This window comes from Ananas comosus, linkage group 7, assembly GCF_001540865.1.
Source record: "Ananas comosus cultivar F153 linkage group 7, ASM154086v1, whole genome shotgun sequence".
Taxonomy (NCBI): domain Eukaryota; kingdom Viridiplantae; phylum Streptophyta; class Magnoliopsida; order Poales; family Bromeliaceae; genus Ananas; species Ananas comosus.
In genome coordinates this window covers 4,272,347-4,291,805 of record NC_033627.1, presented here as the reverse complement: position 1 = coordinate 4,291,805, position 19,459 = coordinate 4,272,347, and the positions used below count along the sequence as shown (strand labels likewise).

At 34.7% G+C, this 19,459-nt stretch overlaps 1 pseudogene; it reads right to left on the bottom strand.

The window, feature by feature from the left end:
• Window positions 10,164-19,144, bottom strand: LOC109712772 (annotated as a pseudogene).

Here is a 19,459-nt window from a genome sequence, read left to right as displayed (position 1 = left end):
GAACCAAACACGCCTTTTGTCCATCATGTGAAAATTAGGTAAAAATGTATCACGACCCCCTTTACTATAAGTTACTAGTGAAATACCCGCGCGATGCTGCGGATTTAAAATTTTTTTTAATAAATTTTAGTTTTTTATATTTTTAAATAATTTTATAAGTCTAACTATTAATTAAATAAAAGTTATATAAAAATAATTTAATAGTTAATTTTATTTAAATAAAATTTATTAAAACGACAACTTATTTTATAAAGATTTATGCGAAAAAAGATTTGTGATAAATATATCAAAATAATTTTNACCAAGACTCTCCAAACATGTTTTCAAACATGTTTTCATCATCTTTCCATCCTCGCTAATGCTGGATTTAGCTCACGGCCTAAGTTAGCCTTTCGGGTTCCGTTTTCGCGCCTATGCTCACCGAAACGCCCGATTGCTCCAGAACTTCACCGGAACCATTCAAATAGTTCTCCAACCAAATGTGCACCGTAACTTCATGATTTTAGAAGTCCGGTACCTTACACAGATAGTGCAAAACAAGCTGTTGAGATTGATGAAGTCCCTGTACCGGGTCAGGAGCCTGGGGTCATTATTGCGCGTCGTCGCAAGTACCCCGGAATAGATAAAATTCCCAAAGTTGATGAGGACGCAATAAATTTTCTAATTTCCTGACCTATAACAAAGTTCGTCACTCTTTATATACATGTAGTGATTAGTTAGGATTAGATATTTGTGGTAAAATATTCTACCTGATGAGATTGCCCCATGACCTTTTTTCGTATTATTAATTAACACCTTTTCAATATTTATTTGTTTTAATTTAAACTATTTTACACAACTAAAAATACAAATTTCGGTGGAATTAACAGCCCCATTAGGCTATTTGGTTGTTGATTATTAATAAACAGGTAAATTTCAAATACCACCCATATAATTTTGCACTTTCTCATTTTTATACCCTATAGTTTAAAGGAGTAGAGCTAGAATACTTGTAAAAGTATCACCCAAGTGATACTTGTGTGTTTTTAGCCCTTGGATGGAGAGATGTGAGGTTAAGATGATGGTGATAGGTGGTGGTAGGTGGTGGTAGGTGGAATAGTGTTTGATCCAAGGACTATTAGTAATCAAAAAGTAGATCCAATGGCTAAAAACACACAAGTATCACTTGGGTGATACTTGTAAAAGTATTATAACCCTACTCTAGTTTAAAGTGTATAATTTACTACCCTACGGTTGCATTTTTCTTTTTTTGCCTGCTCCTTCGTTAACTTTTTATTAAAACATATACAAAAAATTTAGATACCCCATCTATAATTTATCAAATATTCACTTTAGTACTCTTTAGTTTTAACTTTGTCATTGATTTAAAAAAAAATTAGTGAAGGAAATAACAAAAAGAGAAAAATAAAATCACAGAGTACGAAAGTAATACATTAATTTTAAACCACAGAATATTAAAATAAAAAAATGTGAAACCACATAAATGATATTTAAAATTTTTTCTAATAAAAATTTATAGTTCTTTCCGACTAAAGTATTAGTACAGCAAATAAATTTGACCCAATCACCAGGAATGTTTAGTAATATTGAAGTCTATTCCATACAAGAAAACTGATGAGTTTTCAGAACTTTGACGTTGTGGTGGGATTGAACGGTGCGGAAGCTTTGTAAATACTAAAAAGTGATAGAATTTCAAGATATGTAAAATACGAAATAAATTAAATACATACCAAAATTCATGATCAAATAAGATAAAATAACTCATAGAGCGCCATAGAGAAGAAATTTCTGATCAATCTGCGGAAGCGTGAAGTCCGGCTATGATCTGAAAATCATGAACCGAACTTGGTGATTTGGTTTCTCCTCCTTTCTCAGGCACTCTGTCGTATGGTGTGGAACCGATGGTAATTCTTCACTAGAATGCGTATGAGAAGTGGCAAGACCAATACCCCTTTATATAGAGTCCAGATCGACTTCTCATCAAAGTCTGATTAGGATTCTATTTAAATTTAAAATAGATGGGATATGAATAAAATATACCATATCAAGTAGTTCTATATATGTTAGGATTGACCTTTATCTATAGTAAATCCTAATTTGAATATGATTAATTGGGCCACAATATATGGAAATCCTAATAATTTCCCACTTGGTTTATATTAATTATATTCCATTAACGAATTTTCTATACTCCAAACTTTATTTCGCATTATTGGAAACTTTATGGTCAAATACCTTAGAACTCACTTGATCTTTAGCTCAAACTAAAAGACTATAATGATAGGAACTATGGCAGTCCACCTCTTTATAACGAAATTTTCCTTCCATAATTACCGTATCATCTTCATCTCCTAGTCGAGTACTTTATATGGCAAAACTTTATGAATGAACTTAAACTGTATGTTCATTCGTTAATAGACGAAACTTTATGTCTATTAAATGGTCCAACATAGCTGCATTAAACTTTAATTTTATTGAAAAGATAGATGTTACTATTTATACATCAAAAGAACTAATCAAACCCATACCTTTAACACAATCTATATATGACCCAGGTGCCGGCCCCTTGGTCATTGGGTTTGCAATCATACACTTGAAACTGATATACTCAATTGCAACATAACCTTTCTCCATCTTTTCTCTCATAACAAGATATTTGGTGTCCAAGTGTTTACACCCTACTGTAATCTTGTTGTTATTAGCAAAGAAAACAGCAGTTGAACTATCACAGAAAATCTTTATTGGATAAATACAGGAGTCCACAATTCTTAAGTCTGTGATAAAATTCCTAAGCCAGATAGCCTGTAATGTGGTCTCGTAACATGCAATATGATCCAAAGTTCCTTTTAAATACCTCATAACCTTAATAGCAGCCTTCCAATATTCCATACCTAGATTACTTTGATACTTGCAAAGTAATCCATCAACAAAAGCAATATCCGGACGTGTGCACGTTTGTCCATACACAAGACTACCAAATATAAAGGCATAGCATATGTTTTTCTCATCTGTTCAATTTCTAATTAGTTCTTGGGGTATTAAAAAGCATTAAGTTTGTCCCCTTTCTGGACAGAAGCAACACTGGGCTTATATGCAATAGCCCAAAATTATTACTGGCAAACAAAATATCATCAATATAAAGGACTAAGACAATTATTTTACTCCCACTAACGTTTAAATAAATATATGGATCAACAATATTTTTCTTAAAACCGAAAGTTAAAATAGTTTGTTTAAATTTTAAATACCATTGTCGGAAGGCCTGCTTTAGTCCATATATTGATTTCTTTAATTTGCATACCAAGTGCTCCTTTCCCTTTTACGAGAATCCTTCAAATTGATTCATATATACCTCTTCATAGAGATCTCCATTTTAAAAATAGTTTTGACATCCATCTGGTGTAGCTCGAGATCAAAATGAGCAACCAGAGCATAATAATACGAAAAGATTCCTTTCTAGATACTAAAGAGAAAGTCTCTTTATAGTCAATGTCTTCTTTTTTGAGTAAATCCTTTTGCCACAAGACGGGCCTTATATCTCTCTATGTTACTTTTGGAGTTCCATTTGATTTTATAAACCCGCTTGCATCCTACGGGTTAAACTCCTATAGGTAACTCAACAAGATCCCATACCTTATTGTGGTTCATGGATTCAACTCATCCTTCATGGCATTGTACCATTCTGTAGAATTATTATTATTTATGGCTTCGAAAAAACTAAGAGGATCATCTAAACTCTGGCCATTCAGATAAAGATAGAAGATATAATCACTAGATATAGCCAGTTTTTCTCTGTCTTGAGAATTTTCTTAAATCTATCTGCTTATCCACATGTACATCTTGATGTGAGTATTCATTTGTACATCTTAATGTGAATTATCAACTTGTACATCTTGATGTGAATTTTTCACTTGTACATCTTGGTGTGAATTATCAATGATAGGTTCACAATGATTTTGTGGTTCCAAAACAATTTGTTGTTCTACTGGAATAGGAATCATCAAATCATGAGGGACAATAGTGGGTCTGTCAAGTACAGAATCCGAATGCTCTTGAATTTTTTTTTTTTAAATTCAATGAACTGAGGTTCAGAGCTCCCACTAATTGCACCATCCTCAATAAACCGTGCTGTTTTAGCTTCTGAAATCTTTATAGGAAGTGATGGAGAGTAAAATTTATACCCTTTGAACCTTTCTGAATAACTAATAAAATATCCTGATATGGTTCGAGGGTCCAATTTCTTTATTTGTGGATCATATAATTTGGCCTTAAACTTGACAACCCCATGTATGAGAATGTCTTAAACTGGGTTTCCTACCTGTCCAAAACTCAAAAGGAGTCTTAGTGACAGCCTTAGTAGTGACCCGATTAAGAATATACAGGGCTATTTTGAGTGCCTCACTCCACAATGATATCGGAAGGATAGAATTACTGATCATACTCCTGAGCATATCAATTAATGTGCGGTTCCTTCTTTCAGCAACACCATTCTGATCAGATGTCCCTGGCATGGTGTACTATGGAACAATTCCGCTCTGCTCCAGAAACTTAGTAAAAGGCCCAGGAATTTGGCCTTTATCTGTTTGTCTACCAAAATATTCACCACTCCTATCTGATCTGACTACTTTTATCCTTTTCTAGAGTTGATTCTCTACTTCAGCCTTATATGCCTTAAAGGCATCTAATGCTTCAGATTTTTCTTTAAGCAAGTAGAGATAGCCATATCGAGAGTAGTCATCAGTAAATGTGATAAAATATCTATGGCCAGTAATTGATAGAGGAAGAGGTCCGCATATATCGGTATGAATCAACTCTAATGTTTTATTACATCTTTTAGCACTTTTAGAAGAGGTTTTGGTCTGCTTTCCCTTTATGCAGTCCACACACATTCCAAAGTCAGAGAAGTCCAAATCATTTAAGATGCCTTCTCTAATTAATCTTTGGATTCTCTATTTTGAGATGTGTCCTAACCTCTTATGCCATAACATGGATGACTTTTCATTATTAATGCCACGTTTTGATCCAACATTTTCGTGCATGGTAAGAAGGATTTTACTAAATGAATCATCTAAAAATACTTTATATAGATTATTTTCCAAAACACTAGAGCCAACTATCTGAGATTTATAGGATAAAGAAAAAACTTTATTATTAAAACTAAAACTATATTCCAATTCAACAAGTTTCGAAATAGAAAGTAAATTCTTAGAAAAATTTGGAACATAAAATGTATCGGCTAAATCCAAAAAGTGACCAGTAGAAAGAATTAATCTAAATGTTCCTACAAATTCTATTTTAGTTGGATTTCCTTCAGCTGTATAGATAGTCGCTTCATCTTTACTGGGTTTTCTGCGATTCTGAAATCCCTGCACGAAATTCGCCACGTGGCATGTGACACCAGAGTCAATCCACCAAGTATTAGATGGAACAGAAACTAAATGCAACTCATGCATCAAAACCAGAAATTTACCTTTCTTCTGGAGCCATTTCTGATACTTTTGGCAGTCCTTCTTTATATGACCCTTTTTCATACAAAAGAAGTACTTACGAGTCCAATTACTTGATTGGCCTTGTGAATCAGATGGAACTTCCTTGTTCTTTCTTTTTGAGTCATTCTTGCCCTTACCATTCTTAGCACGCTTTATTTGTCTCTTTTGAGAAACAAAGTTGACTGCATTTTGTTTCTCTTGTATTAATCTGTCTTCCTCTTGCACACACATGGTCAGCAATTCATTAATTGACCATTTATCTTTATGTGTGTTATAAGAGATCTGAAATGGTTTGTATTCAAATGGCAAAGAGTTCAAAATAAAGTGCACTAAGAATGAATAAGAGATGGTTACTTCAAGTGCGGTGAGTTGCGCTGCAATATCTCGCATTTCCATAATATGCTCGCGAATCGAGCCATTTCCGGAGTACTTCATGGAAGACAGTTTATTCATTAAGGTGCTTGCCAAGGCTTTATCGGAGCTGACAAATTGCTCCTTAATGGCCTTTAGATAGTCTTTGGCTTTATCATATTCTGAGATTGATCCCCTTATACTTTTTGATACCCTTGACTTTATGAGCATCAAACTTAAGCGGTTGAATCGTTCTCACTTTTTCTGCGCGGATTCCTGCCGTGGAGTCAATAACCCCACTATCTTAGGCGGTTGCTCAAGGTGCGGAGCCAAATCTAAATTCATACGCCCTAATGTAAGCATGACTTGTTCTTTCCACTCCGAATAATTAGAACCATTAAATATAAAAATAGATTCACCAATAGGAACAGAAAATGGAGTCATAGCTAAAAAATAAAATGCATGCTTTATCAATAAAATACCACATCATAAATTACCATACCAAAATTAGAAAAATACACTTTATATGACATCACAACCCACTCCTTTGGGAGCAGGGTTATGAGCATAAGTATTTTTCGTTCTTTATGTATATGCTTTATATGACATCACAACCCCTCCTTTGGGAGCAGAGTTATGAGTATAAATATGCAATCATTCTTTATGCATATACTTTATATGAAATCACAATCCCTTCTTTGAGAGTAGAGTTATGAGATAAATATGCAATCTCTTTATCAGAAACTAATGAAACTTTTTGCAGGTCTTAGTAATTTCAAATTTTTCATATGAAAAAATCGTCAGCTTTGGCCAGACAAATTTCTCCAAATGAGTTATAAAAAAATTACCATCCTGCACCACCCATATACCTTCATGTCTAGACCTCTTTTGGGAGCAGACTAAACATAATATTATGGTGCAATTTCTGCATGCACATCTTTAAAGTAATTAGTTTATCTTTTCTTCCGGTCAAGACCGCTTTGGCTTGCACCCGAACAGTTGAAGCAATAAATTAATCTGACTTAATGCTGCATGATTAACATGAAAATTATCCGGAAGCGCTACTTTAAAGTAAATTAAATTATTATTTCTTTTAATTAGGGCCGCTTTGGCTTGCACCTAACTAATCGAAATAGTAAATTAATTTAACTTAGCAACAAATATTAAATAATCAAAAAACAATTATGATTATTTAATTTTCATGTTTATCTGGTCCAAATAAGAATATAGATGCGATAATTTAAAACATGACATCGCAATCAAATTTAAACTTTATATATCCTAATTTGACCACAAATTTATGATAAACTAAATATTGTATGTAAAATTAAATCCTTATATGTGAACGGATTCTCTATGTTCACTATAATTTAACAAACAGGATCAAATTTTGATATATACAAATTCCATTGAATAAAAGAGATTGTATAAACACATTCCAACGGACTCCTTAATAAATTAATTTGCAAAAGGAGCCTTGCAATTAATTAATAATGCTTGAGGTCCGATGTGGAACCAAAGAAAATTTTTAGTTGGTCGGACTCGACCATCTCCAAAAAAAAATCACCCCATCTCAATTTCAGAAACAAGAACCGGACTCTAAGTTTAATGCAACATTAAAATAAAGCATATAAAATTAGAGCCAATCTTTAATTGGCTAATATCAGTTTAAAAGAAGCCAACTAATTAATAAATCTTGACCACTACACATGTTCGAAGCCGCGTGGTCAACATATGCCGCACCTTAATATTAACCCAATTTCCAAAGGGTTAACAATCATGGCACCGCCGCAGCCGAGCATGGCTCATGTGATCAAGAGGACTATTCAAACTTAATTTGGATCAAGAACCGTAAAACCTTATATTATGAAAACTCAAAATTAATCATAATTTGATCCAATTACATAACACATACAATATTTAATTTAGCAATCATGGCTCTGATACCATTGATAGAATTTCAAGGTATGTAAAATATGAAACAAATTAAATACATACCAAAATCCAGGATCAAATAAGATAAAATAACTCACAGAGCGCCATAGAGAAGAAATTTCTGATCAATCTGCGGAAGCGTGAAGTCCGGCTATGATCTGAAAATCACGAACCGAACTTGGGTGATTTGGTTTCTTCTCCTTTTTCAGGCACTCTGCCGTATGGTGTGGAACCGATGGTAATTCTTCACCAGAATGCGTATGAGAAGGTGACAGGACCAATACCCCTTTATATAGAGTTCAAATCGACTTCCCATCAAAGTCTGATTAGGATTCTATTTAAATTTACAATAGATAGGATATGGATAAAATATATTATACCAAGTAGTTCTATATATGTTAGGATTGACCTTTATCTATAGTAAATTCTAATTTGAATATGATTAATTGGGCCACAATATACGAAAATCCTAACAAAAAGTGCACACTTTTTATTTGAGAACAAAACAAGGCAGGGGTTAGGTATGTCTCGAATTGTGAAATCTTAAGATTTTCTAATTTTATTCTATTTTGATTATTTATTAAGTTAAGTTTAAGTTATACCTAATTTTATTAAGATTTTTTTAATTTTAGTTGGTTTGTATTTTTAATTCTATTATAATTTAGCTATTATTATAGATATATTTTTTATTTCATTGATTTGGTAAGGCAGATGAGAGAAAGTACGTGTATATTTTTTAGACTAATCCGATTTTATGATAGAGGCATATATGGTTAAGTATTTCTATAAGACGGTGGAGTTAACGATAAGAGCTTTGCCTGACTATGGAAGATCAGACCCCCTCAAAATTAAGATTTTTGTGTGATTAATCTTGGGAAAAAAAAAAAAATTGTTCACAGTGGAGAAGCTTTTGAAAAGGGGTTGGAGAAAGATGCTCACAGTGGACAAGCTTTTGAAAACGGGTTGGAGTGACGAGGAGAGTTGTGTCTTTTATTTGGAGGAGACTGAGAATGTGGATCATCTCTTCTAGGTTGCCTTTACTGTAGTTTTGCTGGAGGGACTACTTCGGAACAAATTTATTATTCGTAACTGTTCTTCTATTAGTAGGATTTGGGTAGTGAGTAGACCTAAAAGAAGAGTACATGGGGTAGAGAGTCAGCGACAATCACCACCACGTGATGAGTTATTTGGTTGGAGCGGAATAAAAAAATTTTTGAGAAAATAAAATATTCGTCGGATTACTTGATGGTTGAGATTCGATCTCTCAAGAAAATATGAGATCGCTGCAGCATATCTAATAATTCCTGTTGAGTTTTTTTTTTTTCTTTTTTTCCTCTCTCTCTCTCTCTGCCCCGTTTGCCTCAGCTTGTAAATGAGTTCATCATCTAAATGAATAACACGATAGCATACTACCTTATTCTAAAAAAATATAATTTTGTGACCCTTCGATCATTAAGTCACTGATATTAAAAAAATATGAAATTTAATTTTCATATATTTTAAATAGTTTAGATTATATTCAGCAATATCGATTGTCGATTTATAAGCTCAATCATCGAAAATAAATCTTAATGCTTTTGTACTGTCAGATGACAAGGAAGGGAGTGCTTGAGGATCAACTCTGTACGCCAATCTTCTCCTTATCAACTCAGTACACCAATCTTCTCCCTCTCAACTCATGTGCCAACATCGCAACAACGGTCTTTTCCCTCTCAATTCATTCACCAATGCGGCAGTACTAAATTCTAAGTTCATTAATTTTGCGTTATATATAATTTTTTTATTTGTCATGTATATTAAGACTATTTTAATATTCATATTTAGTTTTCTTAATTTTATTATATTTAAATTATATTTTTCTAAAAAACATTTCAAATATATTTTATTGAGAAAATAATAAAAATAATATATATATTTCTAGTATTTTTATCAACTTACAATAGTCCACAGCACTTTTCAAACTAATATTAGCCTATATCACTCATTTACATATAGCACTCACATAACAGAATTATCAAATACTATACAATTTTTTTACAATACAATACTACTTCTTACAACATTTCTACAACAATACTAGCAAATCATGGCCACCACGACTTCCCGCTCGACCGTACAAAAGAATAGCTCACCCATGGAGCCACTCTCCTATACATAAAGTTCAACCAAACACGTATCTCATCCTAATTTATTTAGAATTTTTATGCTAATTTTAAATTTTAAACATTGCTTTATATATATATATATATATTCACAATATATTAAAATATTTATGCTAATCTAACTATAATGAACTACAAATCTAACTAAATCCTACCATTAATTAATTTGATTCAATATGTCTAACAATAGCAAGACTATATCCAAACTTCTCTACAATTAATACATTTAGCCACTCCCCACAGCCCCATCTTTACTACCGGCCTCTGCGGCCGCAGCCGCAGCTGCAGCTGCCGTCGCTTCTTCCTTGGCCTTCTTCAGCTCCTCGACCAACGTCTCAAGACACGTGTCTGCATCTTTGCCGGCCGACTTGGGCATCAAATTCTCTGCCACATCGGCCGGCGTCATTCTGACCTCCTCCAGCAGCTGTCGAACTTCGTTGAAATGGTGATGGCTGTCGACGCGGAGGTAGTTCTTGGCCAGTACCTTGAACTCTTCGAACCCGCAGTAAGACATCTCGATGTGCTTGTCCATCCTTCCCCGCCGTATCAGCGCCTTGTCGAGTTTCTCCACGTGGTTCGTCGTGAACACAATGATCCTCTCCCCGCCGCATGCCGACCACAGCCCGTCGATGAAGTTCAGGAGTCCCGACAAAGTCACCTGTTGAATATAAAATATTTAAAATACCATTCTCTAACAAATTAAGCTTGTGAAAATCTGAAATATCAAATTAAAATTAAGTATTATTTTTAGCCGTTATATGTTTTTTTAGAGAATAACGATTATTTTTATGACATTGTGTACCTTGCTGCTCTCTTCCTTCTCGTTCGTTGCCGGTGGCGCATTCTTATTTGGCTCGTCGTCCTTCGTCTTTTCCTTGTTTCGCTTGCCGGTGAGATCGAGCGAGCAGTCAATGTCCTCGATGACGATGATGGACTTGCCGGTGGTCTCGATGAAAAGCTTGCGCAGCTCGGTGTTGTTCTTGATGGCGGTGAGCTCGAGGTCATAGATGTCGTAGTCGAGGAGGTTCGCCATCGCCGCGATCATGCTCGACTTGCCCGTCCCCGGCGGGCCGTGGAGGAGGTATCCCCGTTTCCACGCCTTGCCGATCTCCGAGTAGTACTCCTTGCCGTCCCGGAACTGGATGAGGTCGTCGACGATCTCCTGCTTCTTGACCGGGTCCATCGCCAGCGTGTCGAACCTCGACGGGTGCTCGAACGCCACGTGGCTCCACACTGAACGTCTATAGCCGTACCTTATCAAATGTAGAGATAATTCATTAATTAAGCACATGTTTTTTCTTTTTAGTTTTTTTAGAAAAAGAAATGGCTTTATTTATTTATTAATAAATAAATTAAATTAGAAATATGAAGCAACTAGATTTTAAACTTAAAACCTTGGGTATAAACTGACAAGTCCGTTGCCACTTGCGCTAAGTACGGCCGGTTAATTAAGCACATGTTGGATCCACTAGTTTATATATTCTTATAAAGTAGTAAAAAATATGAATTCATCTCCCCCTCCCCCCGCCCCCAAAAAAGTAATTATTAGATTTAAAGAGCAGTGCTACTGTATCATTAGGAGTACAATAACTCTTGTGTTCTTAAATTTCTAATTATCCATCAATTTTGATAGATAGTTAAGATGAAAGAGAGGAGAAATTGGTGAGATCGAAATTAGATGTCTCTTGTTCTCTCTTACCGCTTTTTTTATGTATTCCTAAACCTTGAAGTTTTTGAATTTTAATTTCGAAAGAAAGGTAAACTTGAAATCTTTTTTCGCAATTGCAAAACAACCAAACGCTAACAAAATATTAGTAGTAACCTCTCAATAGCCATCAGTTACCCCAATACATATACATATACATATACATATATATATAAACATATACATACACACACGCGCGTGCGCACACGCACACATATATATATATATATAGAGAGAGAGAGAGAGAGTTCGGCTATGGTGCTTGTAAAAGTACAAAACACTTTGTGTTTGTAATTTTTTACCGTTAGATCTACGCCTTTAATCATTTTCACCCGTTAAATTATGCTATTCAACTAACCACCCACTTAATTCTAGGGGTTCCACATCATCCTAACCGCACATCTGTTAATCCAATGACCAAAAATCTACAAGTGCCAATAACTTGGTACTTTTAAAAGCATAAAAGCTTAATTTTTTATATATATATATATACACTATTATGAGTACGATCGCTCTCGTACTCATAAATCGTTTTCGATGATAGAGCTTCTGAATCGACGATCCATACCGTTAAACGTTATTTACAGCATTTAAAACTTCTAGAAATCAAATTTTATAATTTTTCGACATCATTTGCCTTATGATCAAGATGTCACAAATTTGACAATTTTTAATGGCTGGTATTAGATACTTGCTAGTTTAACGGTGTAAAAAAATCGGAATTTGTTGAATTTTTGATAGAAAAATTCTATTCACTACCTAGATAAAGATCTCCGATCTTGAATTGAAGGATCCGATCATCCTTTTTTAGGACGTCGTTCGATTTTGACTGTTCATTTTATGCCAGCCTGATGGACTTTATTATGATTTCGAAAATTTACGAAATTTATTTTCTAGAAGTTTCAAATACTCTAGATCATATTTAACGGAGTAGATCGTCGATTCGAAAGCTCCCTCATCGAAACAACTTATGAGTATGAGGGCTCCAGTACTCATAATACTATAGTAGCCACGGCCTATATATATATATATATATAGAGAGAGAGAGAGAGAGAGAGAGAGAGAGAGAAAACTAGGCTACTATACTATCGGTAGCACGGAGGGCTCCGTGCTACCAAACTGTTTTCGATGATGCGGCTTCTAAATCGACGATCGGCTCCGTTAGACTTGATCTACACTATTAGAAGTATTTAGGAACTAAATTTCATAATTTTTTGATATCATTTACCTATCAAACAAGTAGTCTAAAATTGAACGGCTGAAAATAAAAATCTCATAAAAAATGATGATAAAAGATTTAAATTCAAGATCAGATAAAAAATTTTCTATAAAATTTTTTATAAAATTTTCATCGGATTTGGATTGTTTTACACTGTTAAACTCACAAACACACCACATCGGCCATCAAAATTATCAATTTTGAGATCTTTTGTGTTGGCCTAGTGGCCCTAATCTTTCATTAGATTTTGATGATAACAAATAATTACGATTATTGGACTAATATTTTATCTTGAATTTTGTGTTTTAGAACTCTCTATCTTTAAAAGGACTCAAGATGGGCAATTTTCTAACACTAAGCTTCACCACTTGAAGCTATACTTGCTTCTTTTGTCAAATAGACAAACTCACTCTCTCTATTTCTTAATTTGATTAATATTATGCTTTATAATTAGAGTGAGAAACTTTGAGCTAAGTTTGATCTTTTTATCATTGCTCACTTGAACAAATATCTATTTGATTCAAAGTGAATCATATCCAAAGATCTTCTTATAAAGTTCATGGGTTCTTAAAATCTGCTCAAAATCAGTTTTCTATCAAGTTACTGTTTCTGGACTCTGTTCTGGGCACCCTAAAGCGGATCCGAATCTCATGGTTTTTGGATCCTGCTGTTTGCTATTCGGTTGGTCCAGAAATTTCTTCACCTGATCTGGGCACCCAAATGTCTGTTTAGGGCGACAGAATTGTTTGACTGGACAGGTTGCATGCTCCGGACAGAACGATGGATCAGCCCGAAAAGTTCTGACGCGGCGCGGTGCAGGCGACGCGCGTGCCGAAAATCTGGGCGCCCACATTTAATTTCTGGAAGCCTAAAATGATTCCGCTCAGAGAAAGCAGCGCACGTGGTCTGTCTATGTTAGAAAAGTCAGCGTGCATGTTCTGGGCGCCCACAAATTCTGAAGGCTCGAATGTACGAATCCAGAAAAGCTGCGCACGTTATCTAACAGGCAGCTGGAAGCGCAGTGCGCGTGCACAACATCTGGGCGCCTGAAATCAGGTTTAAGGCGCCCAAAAGTGCAACGGTCTGGAGCTGGCCGAGGCTATAAATAGATGGCTTTAAGGCCTTTCTCAGTTTCTTTTAGGAAGTCTATTTGAGCTAAAAAATTTTAGTGTTTCTAATACTCTTAGCTCTTAATTCTCTCTCTAAACTTGAATGTAATTTGTAGTGAGATTTAATCTTGTAAGCAAAGTCTTGGAGCTTGAAAAGAAGAAAGTGTTGGTGTGAAGGCTTGGTGCTTGCCCGCAAAAGCATCATCTAGTGGAGATCCAACGTTCTCTTGTGTTGAGAAGTTGGCGGGGACATAGGAAAAGTGCCGAACCTCGAAACAAATCGATTGTGTTCCTCTTTGAGTTTGCATTTCTCTAAACTCCTCCTTTATTATTTGTTTCGGATTTTTAAATTGCTTGATTATTTAGCTTTTTATTTTAGAAACCTAATTCACCCCCCTCTTAGGTTGCCATTTTGATCCTCATTTTGATCACTAGTCAAATGATGTCGAAAAAATCTGAAATTTAGTTTCCAAATACTTTCAATAGTGTAGATCAAGTCTAACAGAGCCGATCGTAGATTTGGAAGCAGCATCATCGAAAACAACAACTTGGTAGCACAGAGCCCTCCGTGCTACCGATAGTATAGTAGCCGGACTATATATATATATATATATATATATAAAATTGAGCTATTGATTACTTTTAGAAGCACCAACGCCTTGGTGCTTTCTTAAGGTTTTTAGCCCTTTGATCTTACTTCTGATTACTAAATACCCATTAGATTCAAACACGTATTCCCTTACCACCATCTACACCACCTACTACAAATCATCCACCCTACATCTCTCCATCTAAAGGCTAAAAACTCAAAAGCACCCAAACCTTGGAAGTATTCTAGCTCTATTATTATATATTATATATTATATTATATATCAGTATAATATATATATATTATATATATCATATATATATATATATATATATATATATTAATATATATTATATTATATATAGGTGGAATACATTAATAGTAAAACGTTTTTTTTTGCTATCAAATTTTTACCATTGGATGGAAAAAAATTTGTAGGTCCAGGATGATATTAGTCGGTGTTAGAGTTGGAGTGGTCCTCCTTACTGGTTGAGTAGTCCCACTGGTTATAGGTATTTAATTCAAATGGTAGAGAATATGAAAAAAGTTGGATCCAAAGGCTAAAAAAATTGGTAAGCAAAATGGAATTTTGCTACTAATAGTAGCCCAGTCCAACTCTACATATATATATATATATATATATATATATATATATATAGTGCGACCGGGATACTATCGATAGCACCAAGTGCTTGGTGCTATCGAGTTTTACGTCGTTAGATTTAACACTTTTACTATTTTTACCCGTTAGATTATACTATTCAATAAATAACTTACTCAATCCTAAGGGGCCCATATCATCGTAACTGTGCGTTTTTTTTATCCAATGACCGAAAACCTAATAATATCAATAGCTTGGTGCTATTGATAGTATTCCAGCCTAGTTATATATATATATATATATATATATATATATATATATATAGAGAGAGAGAGAGAGAGAGAGAGAGAGAGAGAGAGAGAGAAGAGCTACTATGCTATCGAAAGTATAAAGAATCTTATGCTTTCGACTTTTTGACCCTTAGATCAATTCCTTTGATCATTTCTAACCTTTGGAATAATAGTATTACCCTGCAAGGACTACTCAACCTTAGGGATACTACTCAACTCTAGGGGGGACCGCAATCATTCCAACTGTACAATTCTTGACCTAAGGATTAAAAAATCAGAAGTATCAACTTCTCTATACTTCCGATAGTATAGTAGCTCTACTATATATATATATATATATATAGTAGGGCTAGAATACTTTTACAAGTATCACCCAAGTGATATTTGTGTATTTTTAACCTTTGGATGGAGAGATGTGAGGTTGAGATGATGGGGGTAGGTGGTGGTAGGTGGAATAGTGTTTGATCCAAGGGCTATTTGTAATCAAAAAGTAGATCCAATGGCTAAAAAGGTGATAGCAACATGAGGATGATACTTGTAAAAGTATCATAGATCAACTCTATATATATATATATATATATATATATAGAACTAGGCTGAAATACTATTAACAGCACCGAGTCATTGGTGGTATTAGCTTTTTAGCCCTTGGATTAAGAAATATGCGGTTGGGATGATGTGGGCCCCCTAGGGTTGAGTAGGTTGTTGGTTGAATTGTATAATCTAACGGGTAAAAATAATCAAAGGGTTAAATCTAACGGTGGAAAACTCAATAGCACCAAACCCTTGGTGCTATCGATAGTGTCCCAGCCAGACTATATATATATAGCAAACCCTTGGATGAAAAATTGTAGGGTCATGATGAAAAACACTCTTTTTGCTATCAAGTTTTTAACCCTTGGATGAAAAATTGTAGGGTCATGATGATATTAGTCAGTTAGAGTTGAGTGGTCCCCCTAGGGTTGAGTGGTCCCCACTGGGTTATAGTATTTAATCCAATGGTTAGAAATAATGAAAAGAGTTGATCCAAAGGCTAAAAAACTGGTAGCAACAATATAATTTTGCTACTAATAGTAGCCCAGTCCAACGTCGGTAGTTAATATATATATATATATATAATATATGATATAATATATATATATAATATGTATATAGTTGAGCTAGAATACTTTTAAAAAGCACCAACGCCTTGGTTGCTTCTAAGTTTCATAGCCCTTGGATGCTACTCACTTAATACTAATGACCCTTTGGATAACACTATTTCACTTACCACCACCTTACCACCAGTCATTCTCAACCCTGTACATCTCTTCGGCATCCAATGGTTTAAAAACTCAAAAGCACCACACCTTGGTGCTTTTGGAAGTATTCTAGCCTCAATATAATGTATATATATAGTAGTAATATATATATATATATATAATATATATAATTATATATAGTAATAATATATAAGTATATATATAGTACGTCTCTCGTCGCTTTTATCGAAAGTACGGAGGCCTCCGTGCTATGTAAGTTGTTTTTCGGATGATAGAACAATCCGATTCGACGATGGCTCCGGTTAGGCATTAATCTATGCTTATTGGAACCTATCTAGAAAATAAATTTATATAATTTTTTCGACTTCATTTACCAAGCGATCAAGAGGGTCCAAAAATATTTTTAACGCGCGATTGTGGCAAGACGTTTTTAAGTTCAACGGTGTAGAAGGGATCCAAATTACATGAACACTTTTAATAGAAAATTCATGGACTGATAACATCAAGAGTAAGAACAATATTTTCCATTTGAATTTGAGTCCCATTTATCACTGTATTTTTATGAGATTTTTATTTTTCAACGTTCATTTTGGAGGGCTACTCATTCACTAAGGCAAGACGAACATAAAAAATTATGAAATTTGTTTCTAGATAGTTCATAATAAGGTAGATCATGGTTCTAACGGAAACCGATCGTCGAATTGGACGTTCCCATCATTTCGAAAATTAGCAAGCACGGAGGCCTCCGTATTTTCGAAAAGCATTAGGAGCCCAGTAATATATATACATATATATATATAAATAGTATATAACTTATATATAAATATATATATTATATATATTATATATATAATATGAATATATATAGCTAAGTACTCCATATACTATATATAAGTACCCGGGGCTCTGGTACTATAGTCTCGTTTTCGATCTTAGGATGTTCAAATCAATGATACACACCGTTAAAACTGTTCTAGGGTATTTATAGTTTTTAGAAATAAAATTTTATATTTTTTCGACATAGTTTATTTTATAATCAAACCATTTCAAAATTGTCAAATTTTAATGGCTATTATGGCGAGTTTGGAGTTTAACGATGTAGAAAAACCTAAATTTTTTTTAAATTTTGATAGAAAATACTTTAACTATCGAGATTAAGGCTAATATTCTTGATCTTGAATTTAAAAGTCCTATACTCAAATTTTAAAGATTATTCAATTTTCACCGTCCATTTTGACATAATTAATTTACTAAGTAAACGATGTCGAAAAAAACTAAATTTTTATTTCTAAGAACTTCGTTTACCCTAGATCATATTTAACAATATGGATTGTTAATTTGAACACCCTAAGATCGAAAACAAGACTATAGTACCAGAGTTCTGGTACTATAGATAGTATAGTAGCCTATTTCTATATATATATATATATAGTTCGGCTACTATACTCTTATTAATAATTAATTTATTTTTTATTTTTAAATAATATTTTGATGTTAATTAATTACATAATATAATTTTAATTTCAAATTATAACTCTTATTCCTCTTGTTCCAATCTAACCATTGAAACGCTATTTATCTTGTTCCTAGGAACAACCCAATTTTCATCCAAGCGCAAAATTGGTCTACATTCTGCTTATACCTGAACTTGTACCTATCTCTGGAACTAGCAGTTTTTACTTTTACCCGAACCAAACGCAGCCCTAGGGTACCACTAAATTATAAGAAAATCATTAAATTTTAGGAGGATTTTTATCATTCTAATTTTATAATTTTTGATCCAAAAGTAAAAAAAAGTCAAAAATACCAACTTCTTTGTACTTCGGTACCTTTATATATAGTATAATAAGTAACTGCTTGCGTACCATTTATCGCTAGGGTTATTGGTGAAGAGCCGCCGTTGCCGGTTCTTGACGGCGGCGGCGCGGCCCTCCTCTTGCACACGCGGGAGGTACGACCAGTACAGGAACTCCCGGTGCCGGCGATGGAAGGTCAGCCGATAGTACCGCCGGTCCTCCTCCGCCATGCCCCACATGATCCTCTGCGAACTCGGCCGCTCCTTCGACGAGAGCCACCACACCTTTGTACCCCCGGCGAGCTCGTCCACCACCTCCTCCTGCTCGCCCACCGTGATCAGGAGCTTCTTGCTGTTAGGGCCGATATCCGCTTTCAGCTTGCGGGCGCCGCGCAGCACCGAGGGGGAGGCCGCGAGGTAGGACTCGATGGCCGTGTAGGCGTCGCTAGCTGCGGGCCATTTGGTTGCCGGAGTATTCGGGGATGGTGACTTGGATGTATGGGTAGATGTAGGAGATGAGCTTGTTGGTGCAGGGTGTGAGGTAGGATTGGAGTTGGTAGGGGAAGTACTGCTGCACCATGGCACATAAGAACATGAAACTTCCTAGGGCTGTGCCTAACCCTGCCCATGTCTCCATCCCTCTCCCTAAAACTCTCTCTTCTTCTTCTTCGATCTTCTTCTTCTATGTTGAGTACATGGCTTTGTGGTAGGGAATTTTGAAGCTATTTATATTGAGGGTGAGGAGAGGGTTATAAAACGAAGCAACCGAGCAAGTTCCAACTAAGCACACTGGTTTTATTTTATTCTATTTTATTTTATTTTGCCTTTTGTGAATTTTATAGTTTTATAGATGGTTCTATATATTTTAAGTAGACTTCGGGTTTGACCTCCACATGATTAGTTAAGCTAATGTTGTCACACAATTAATTAAGCAGGGTTAATATATACTTAA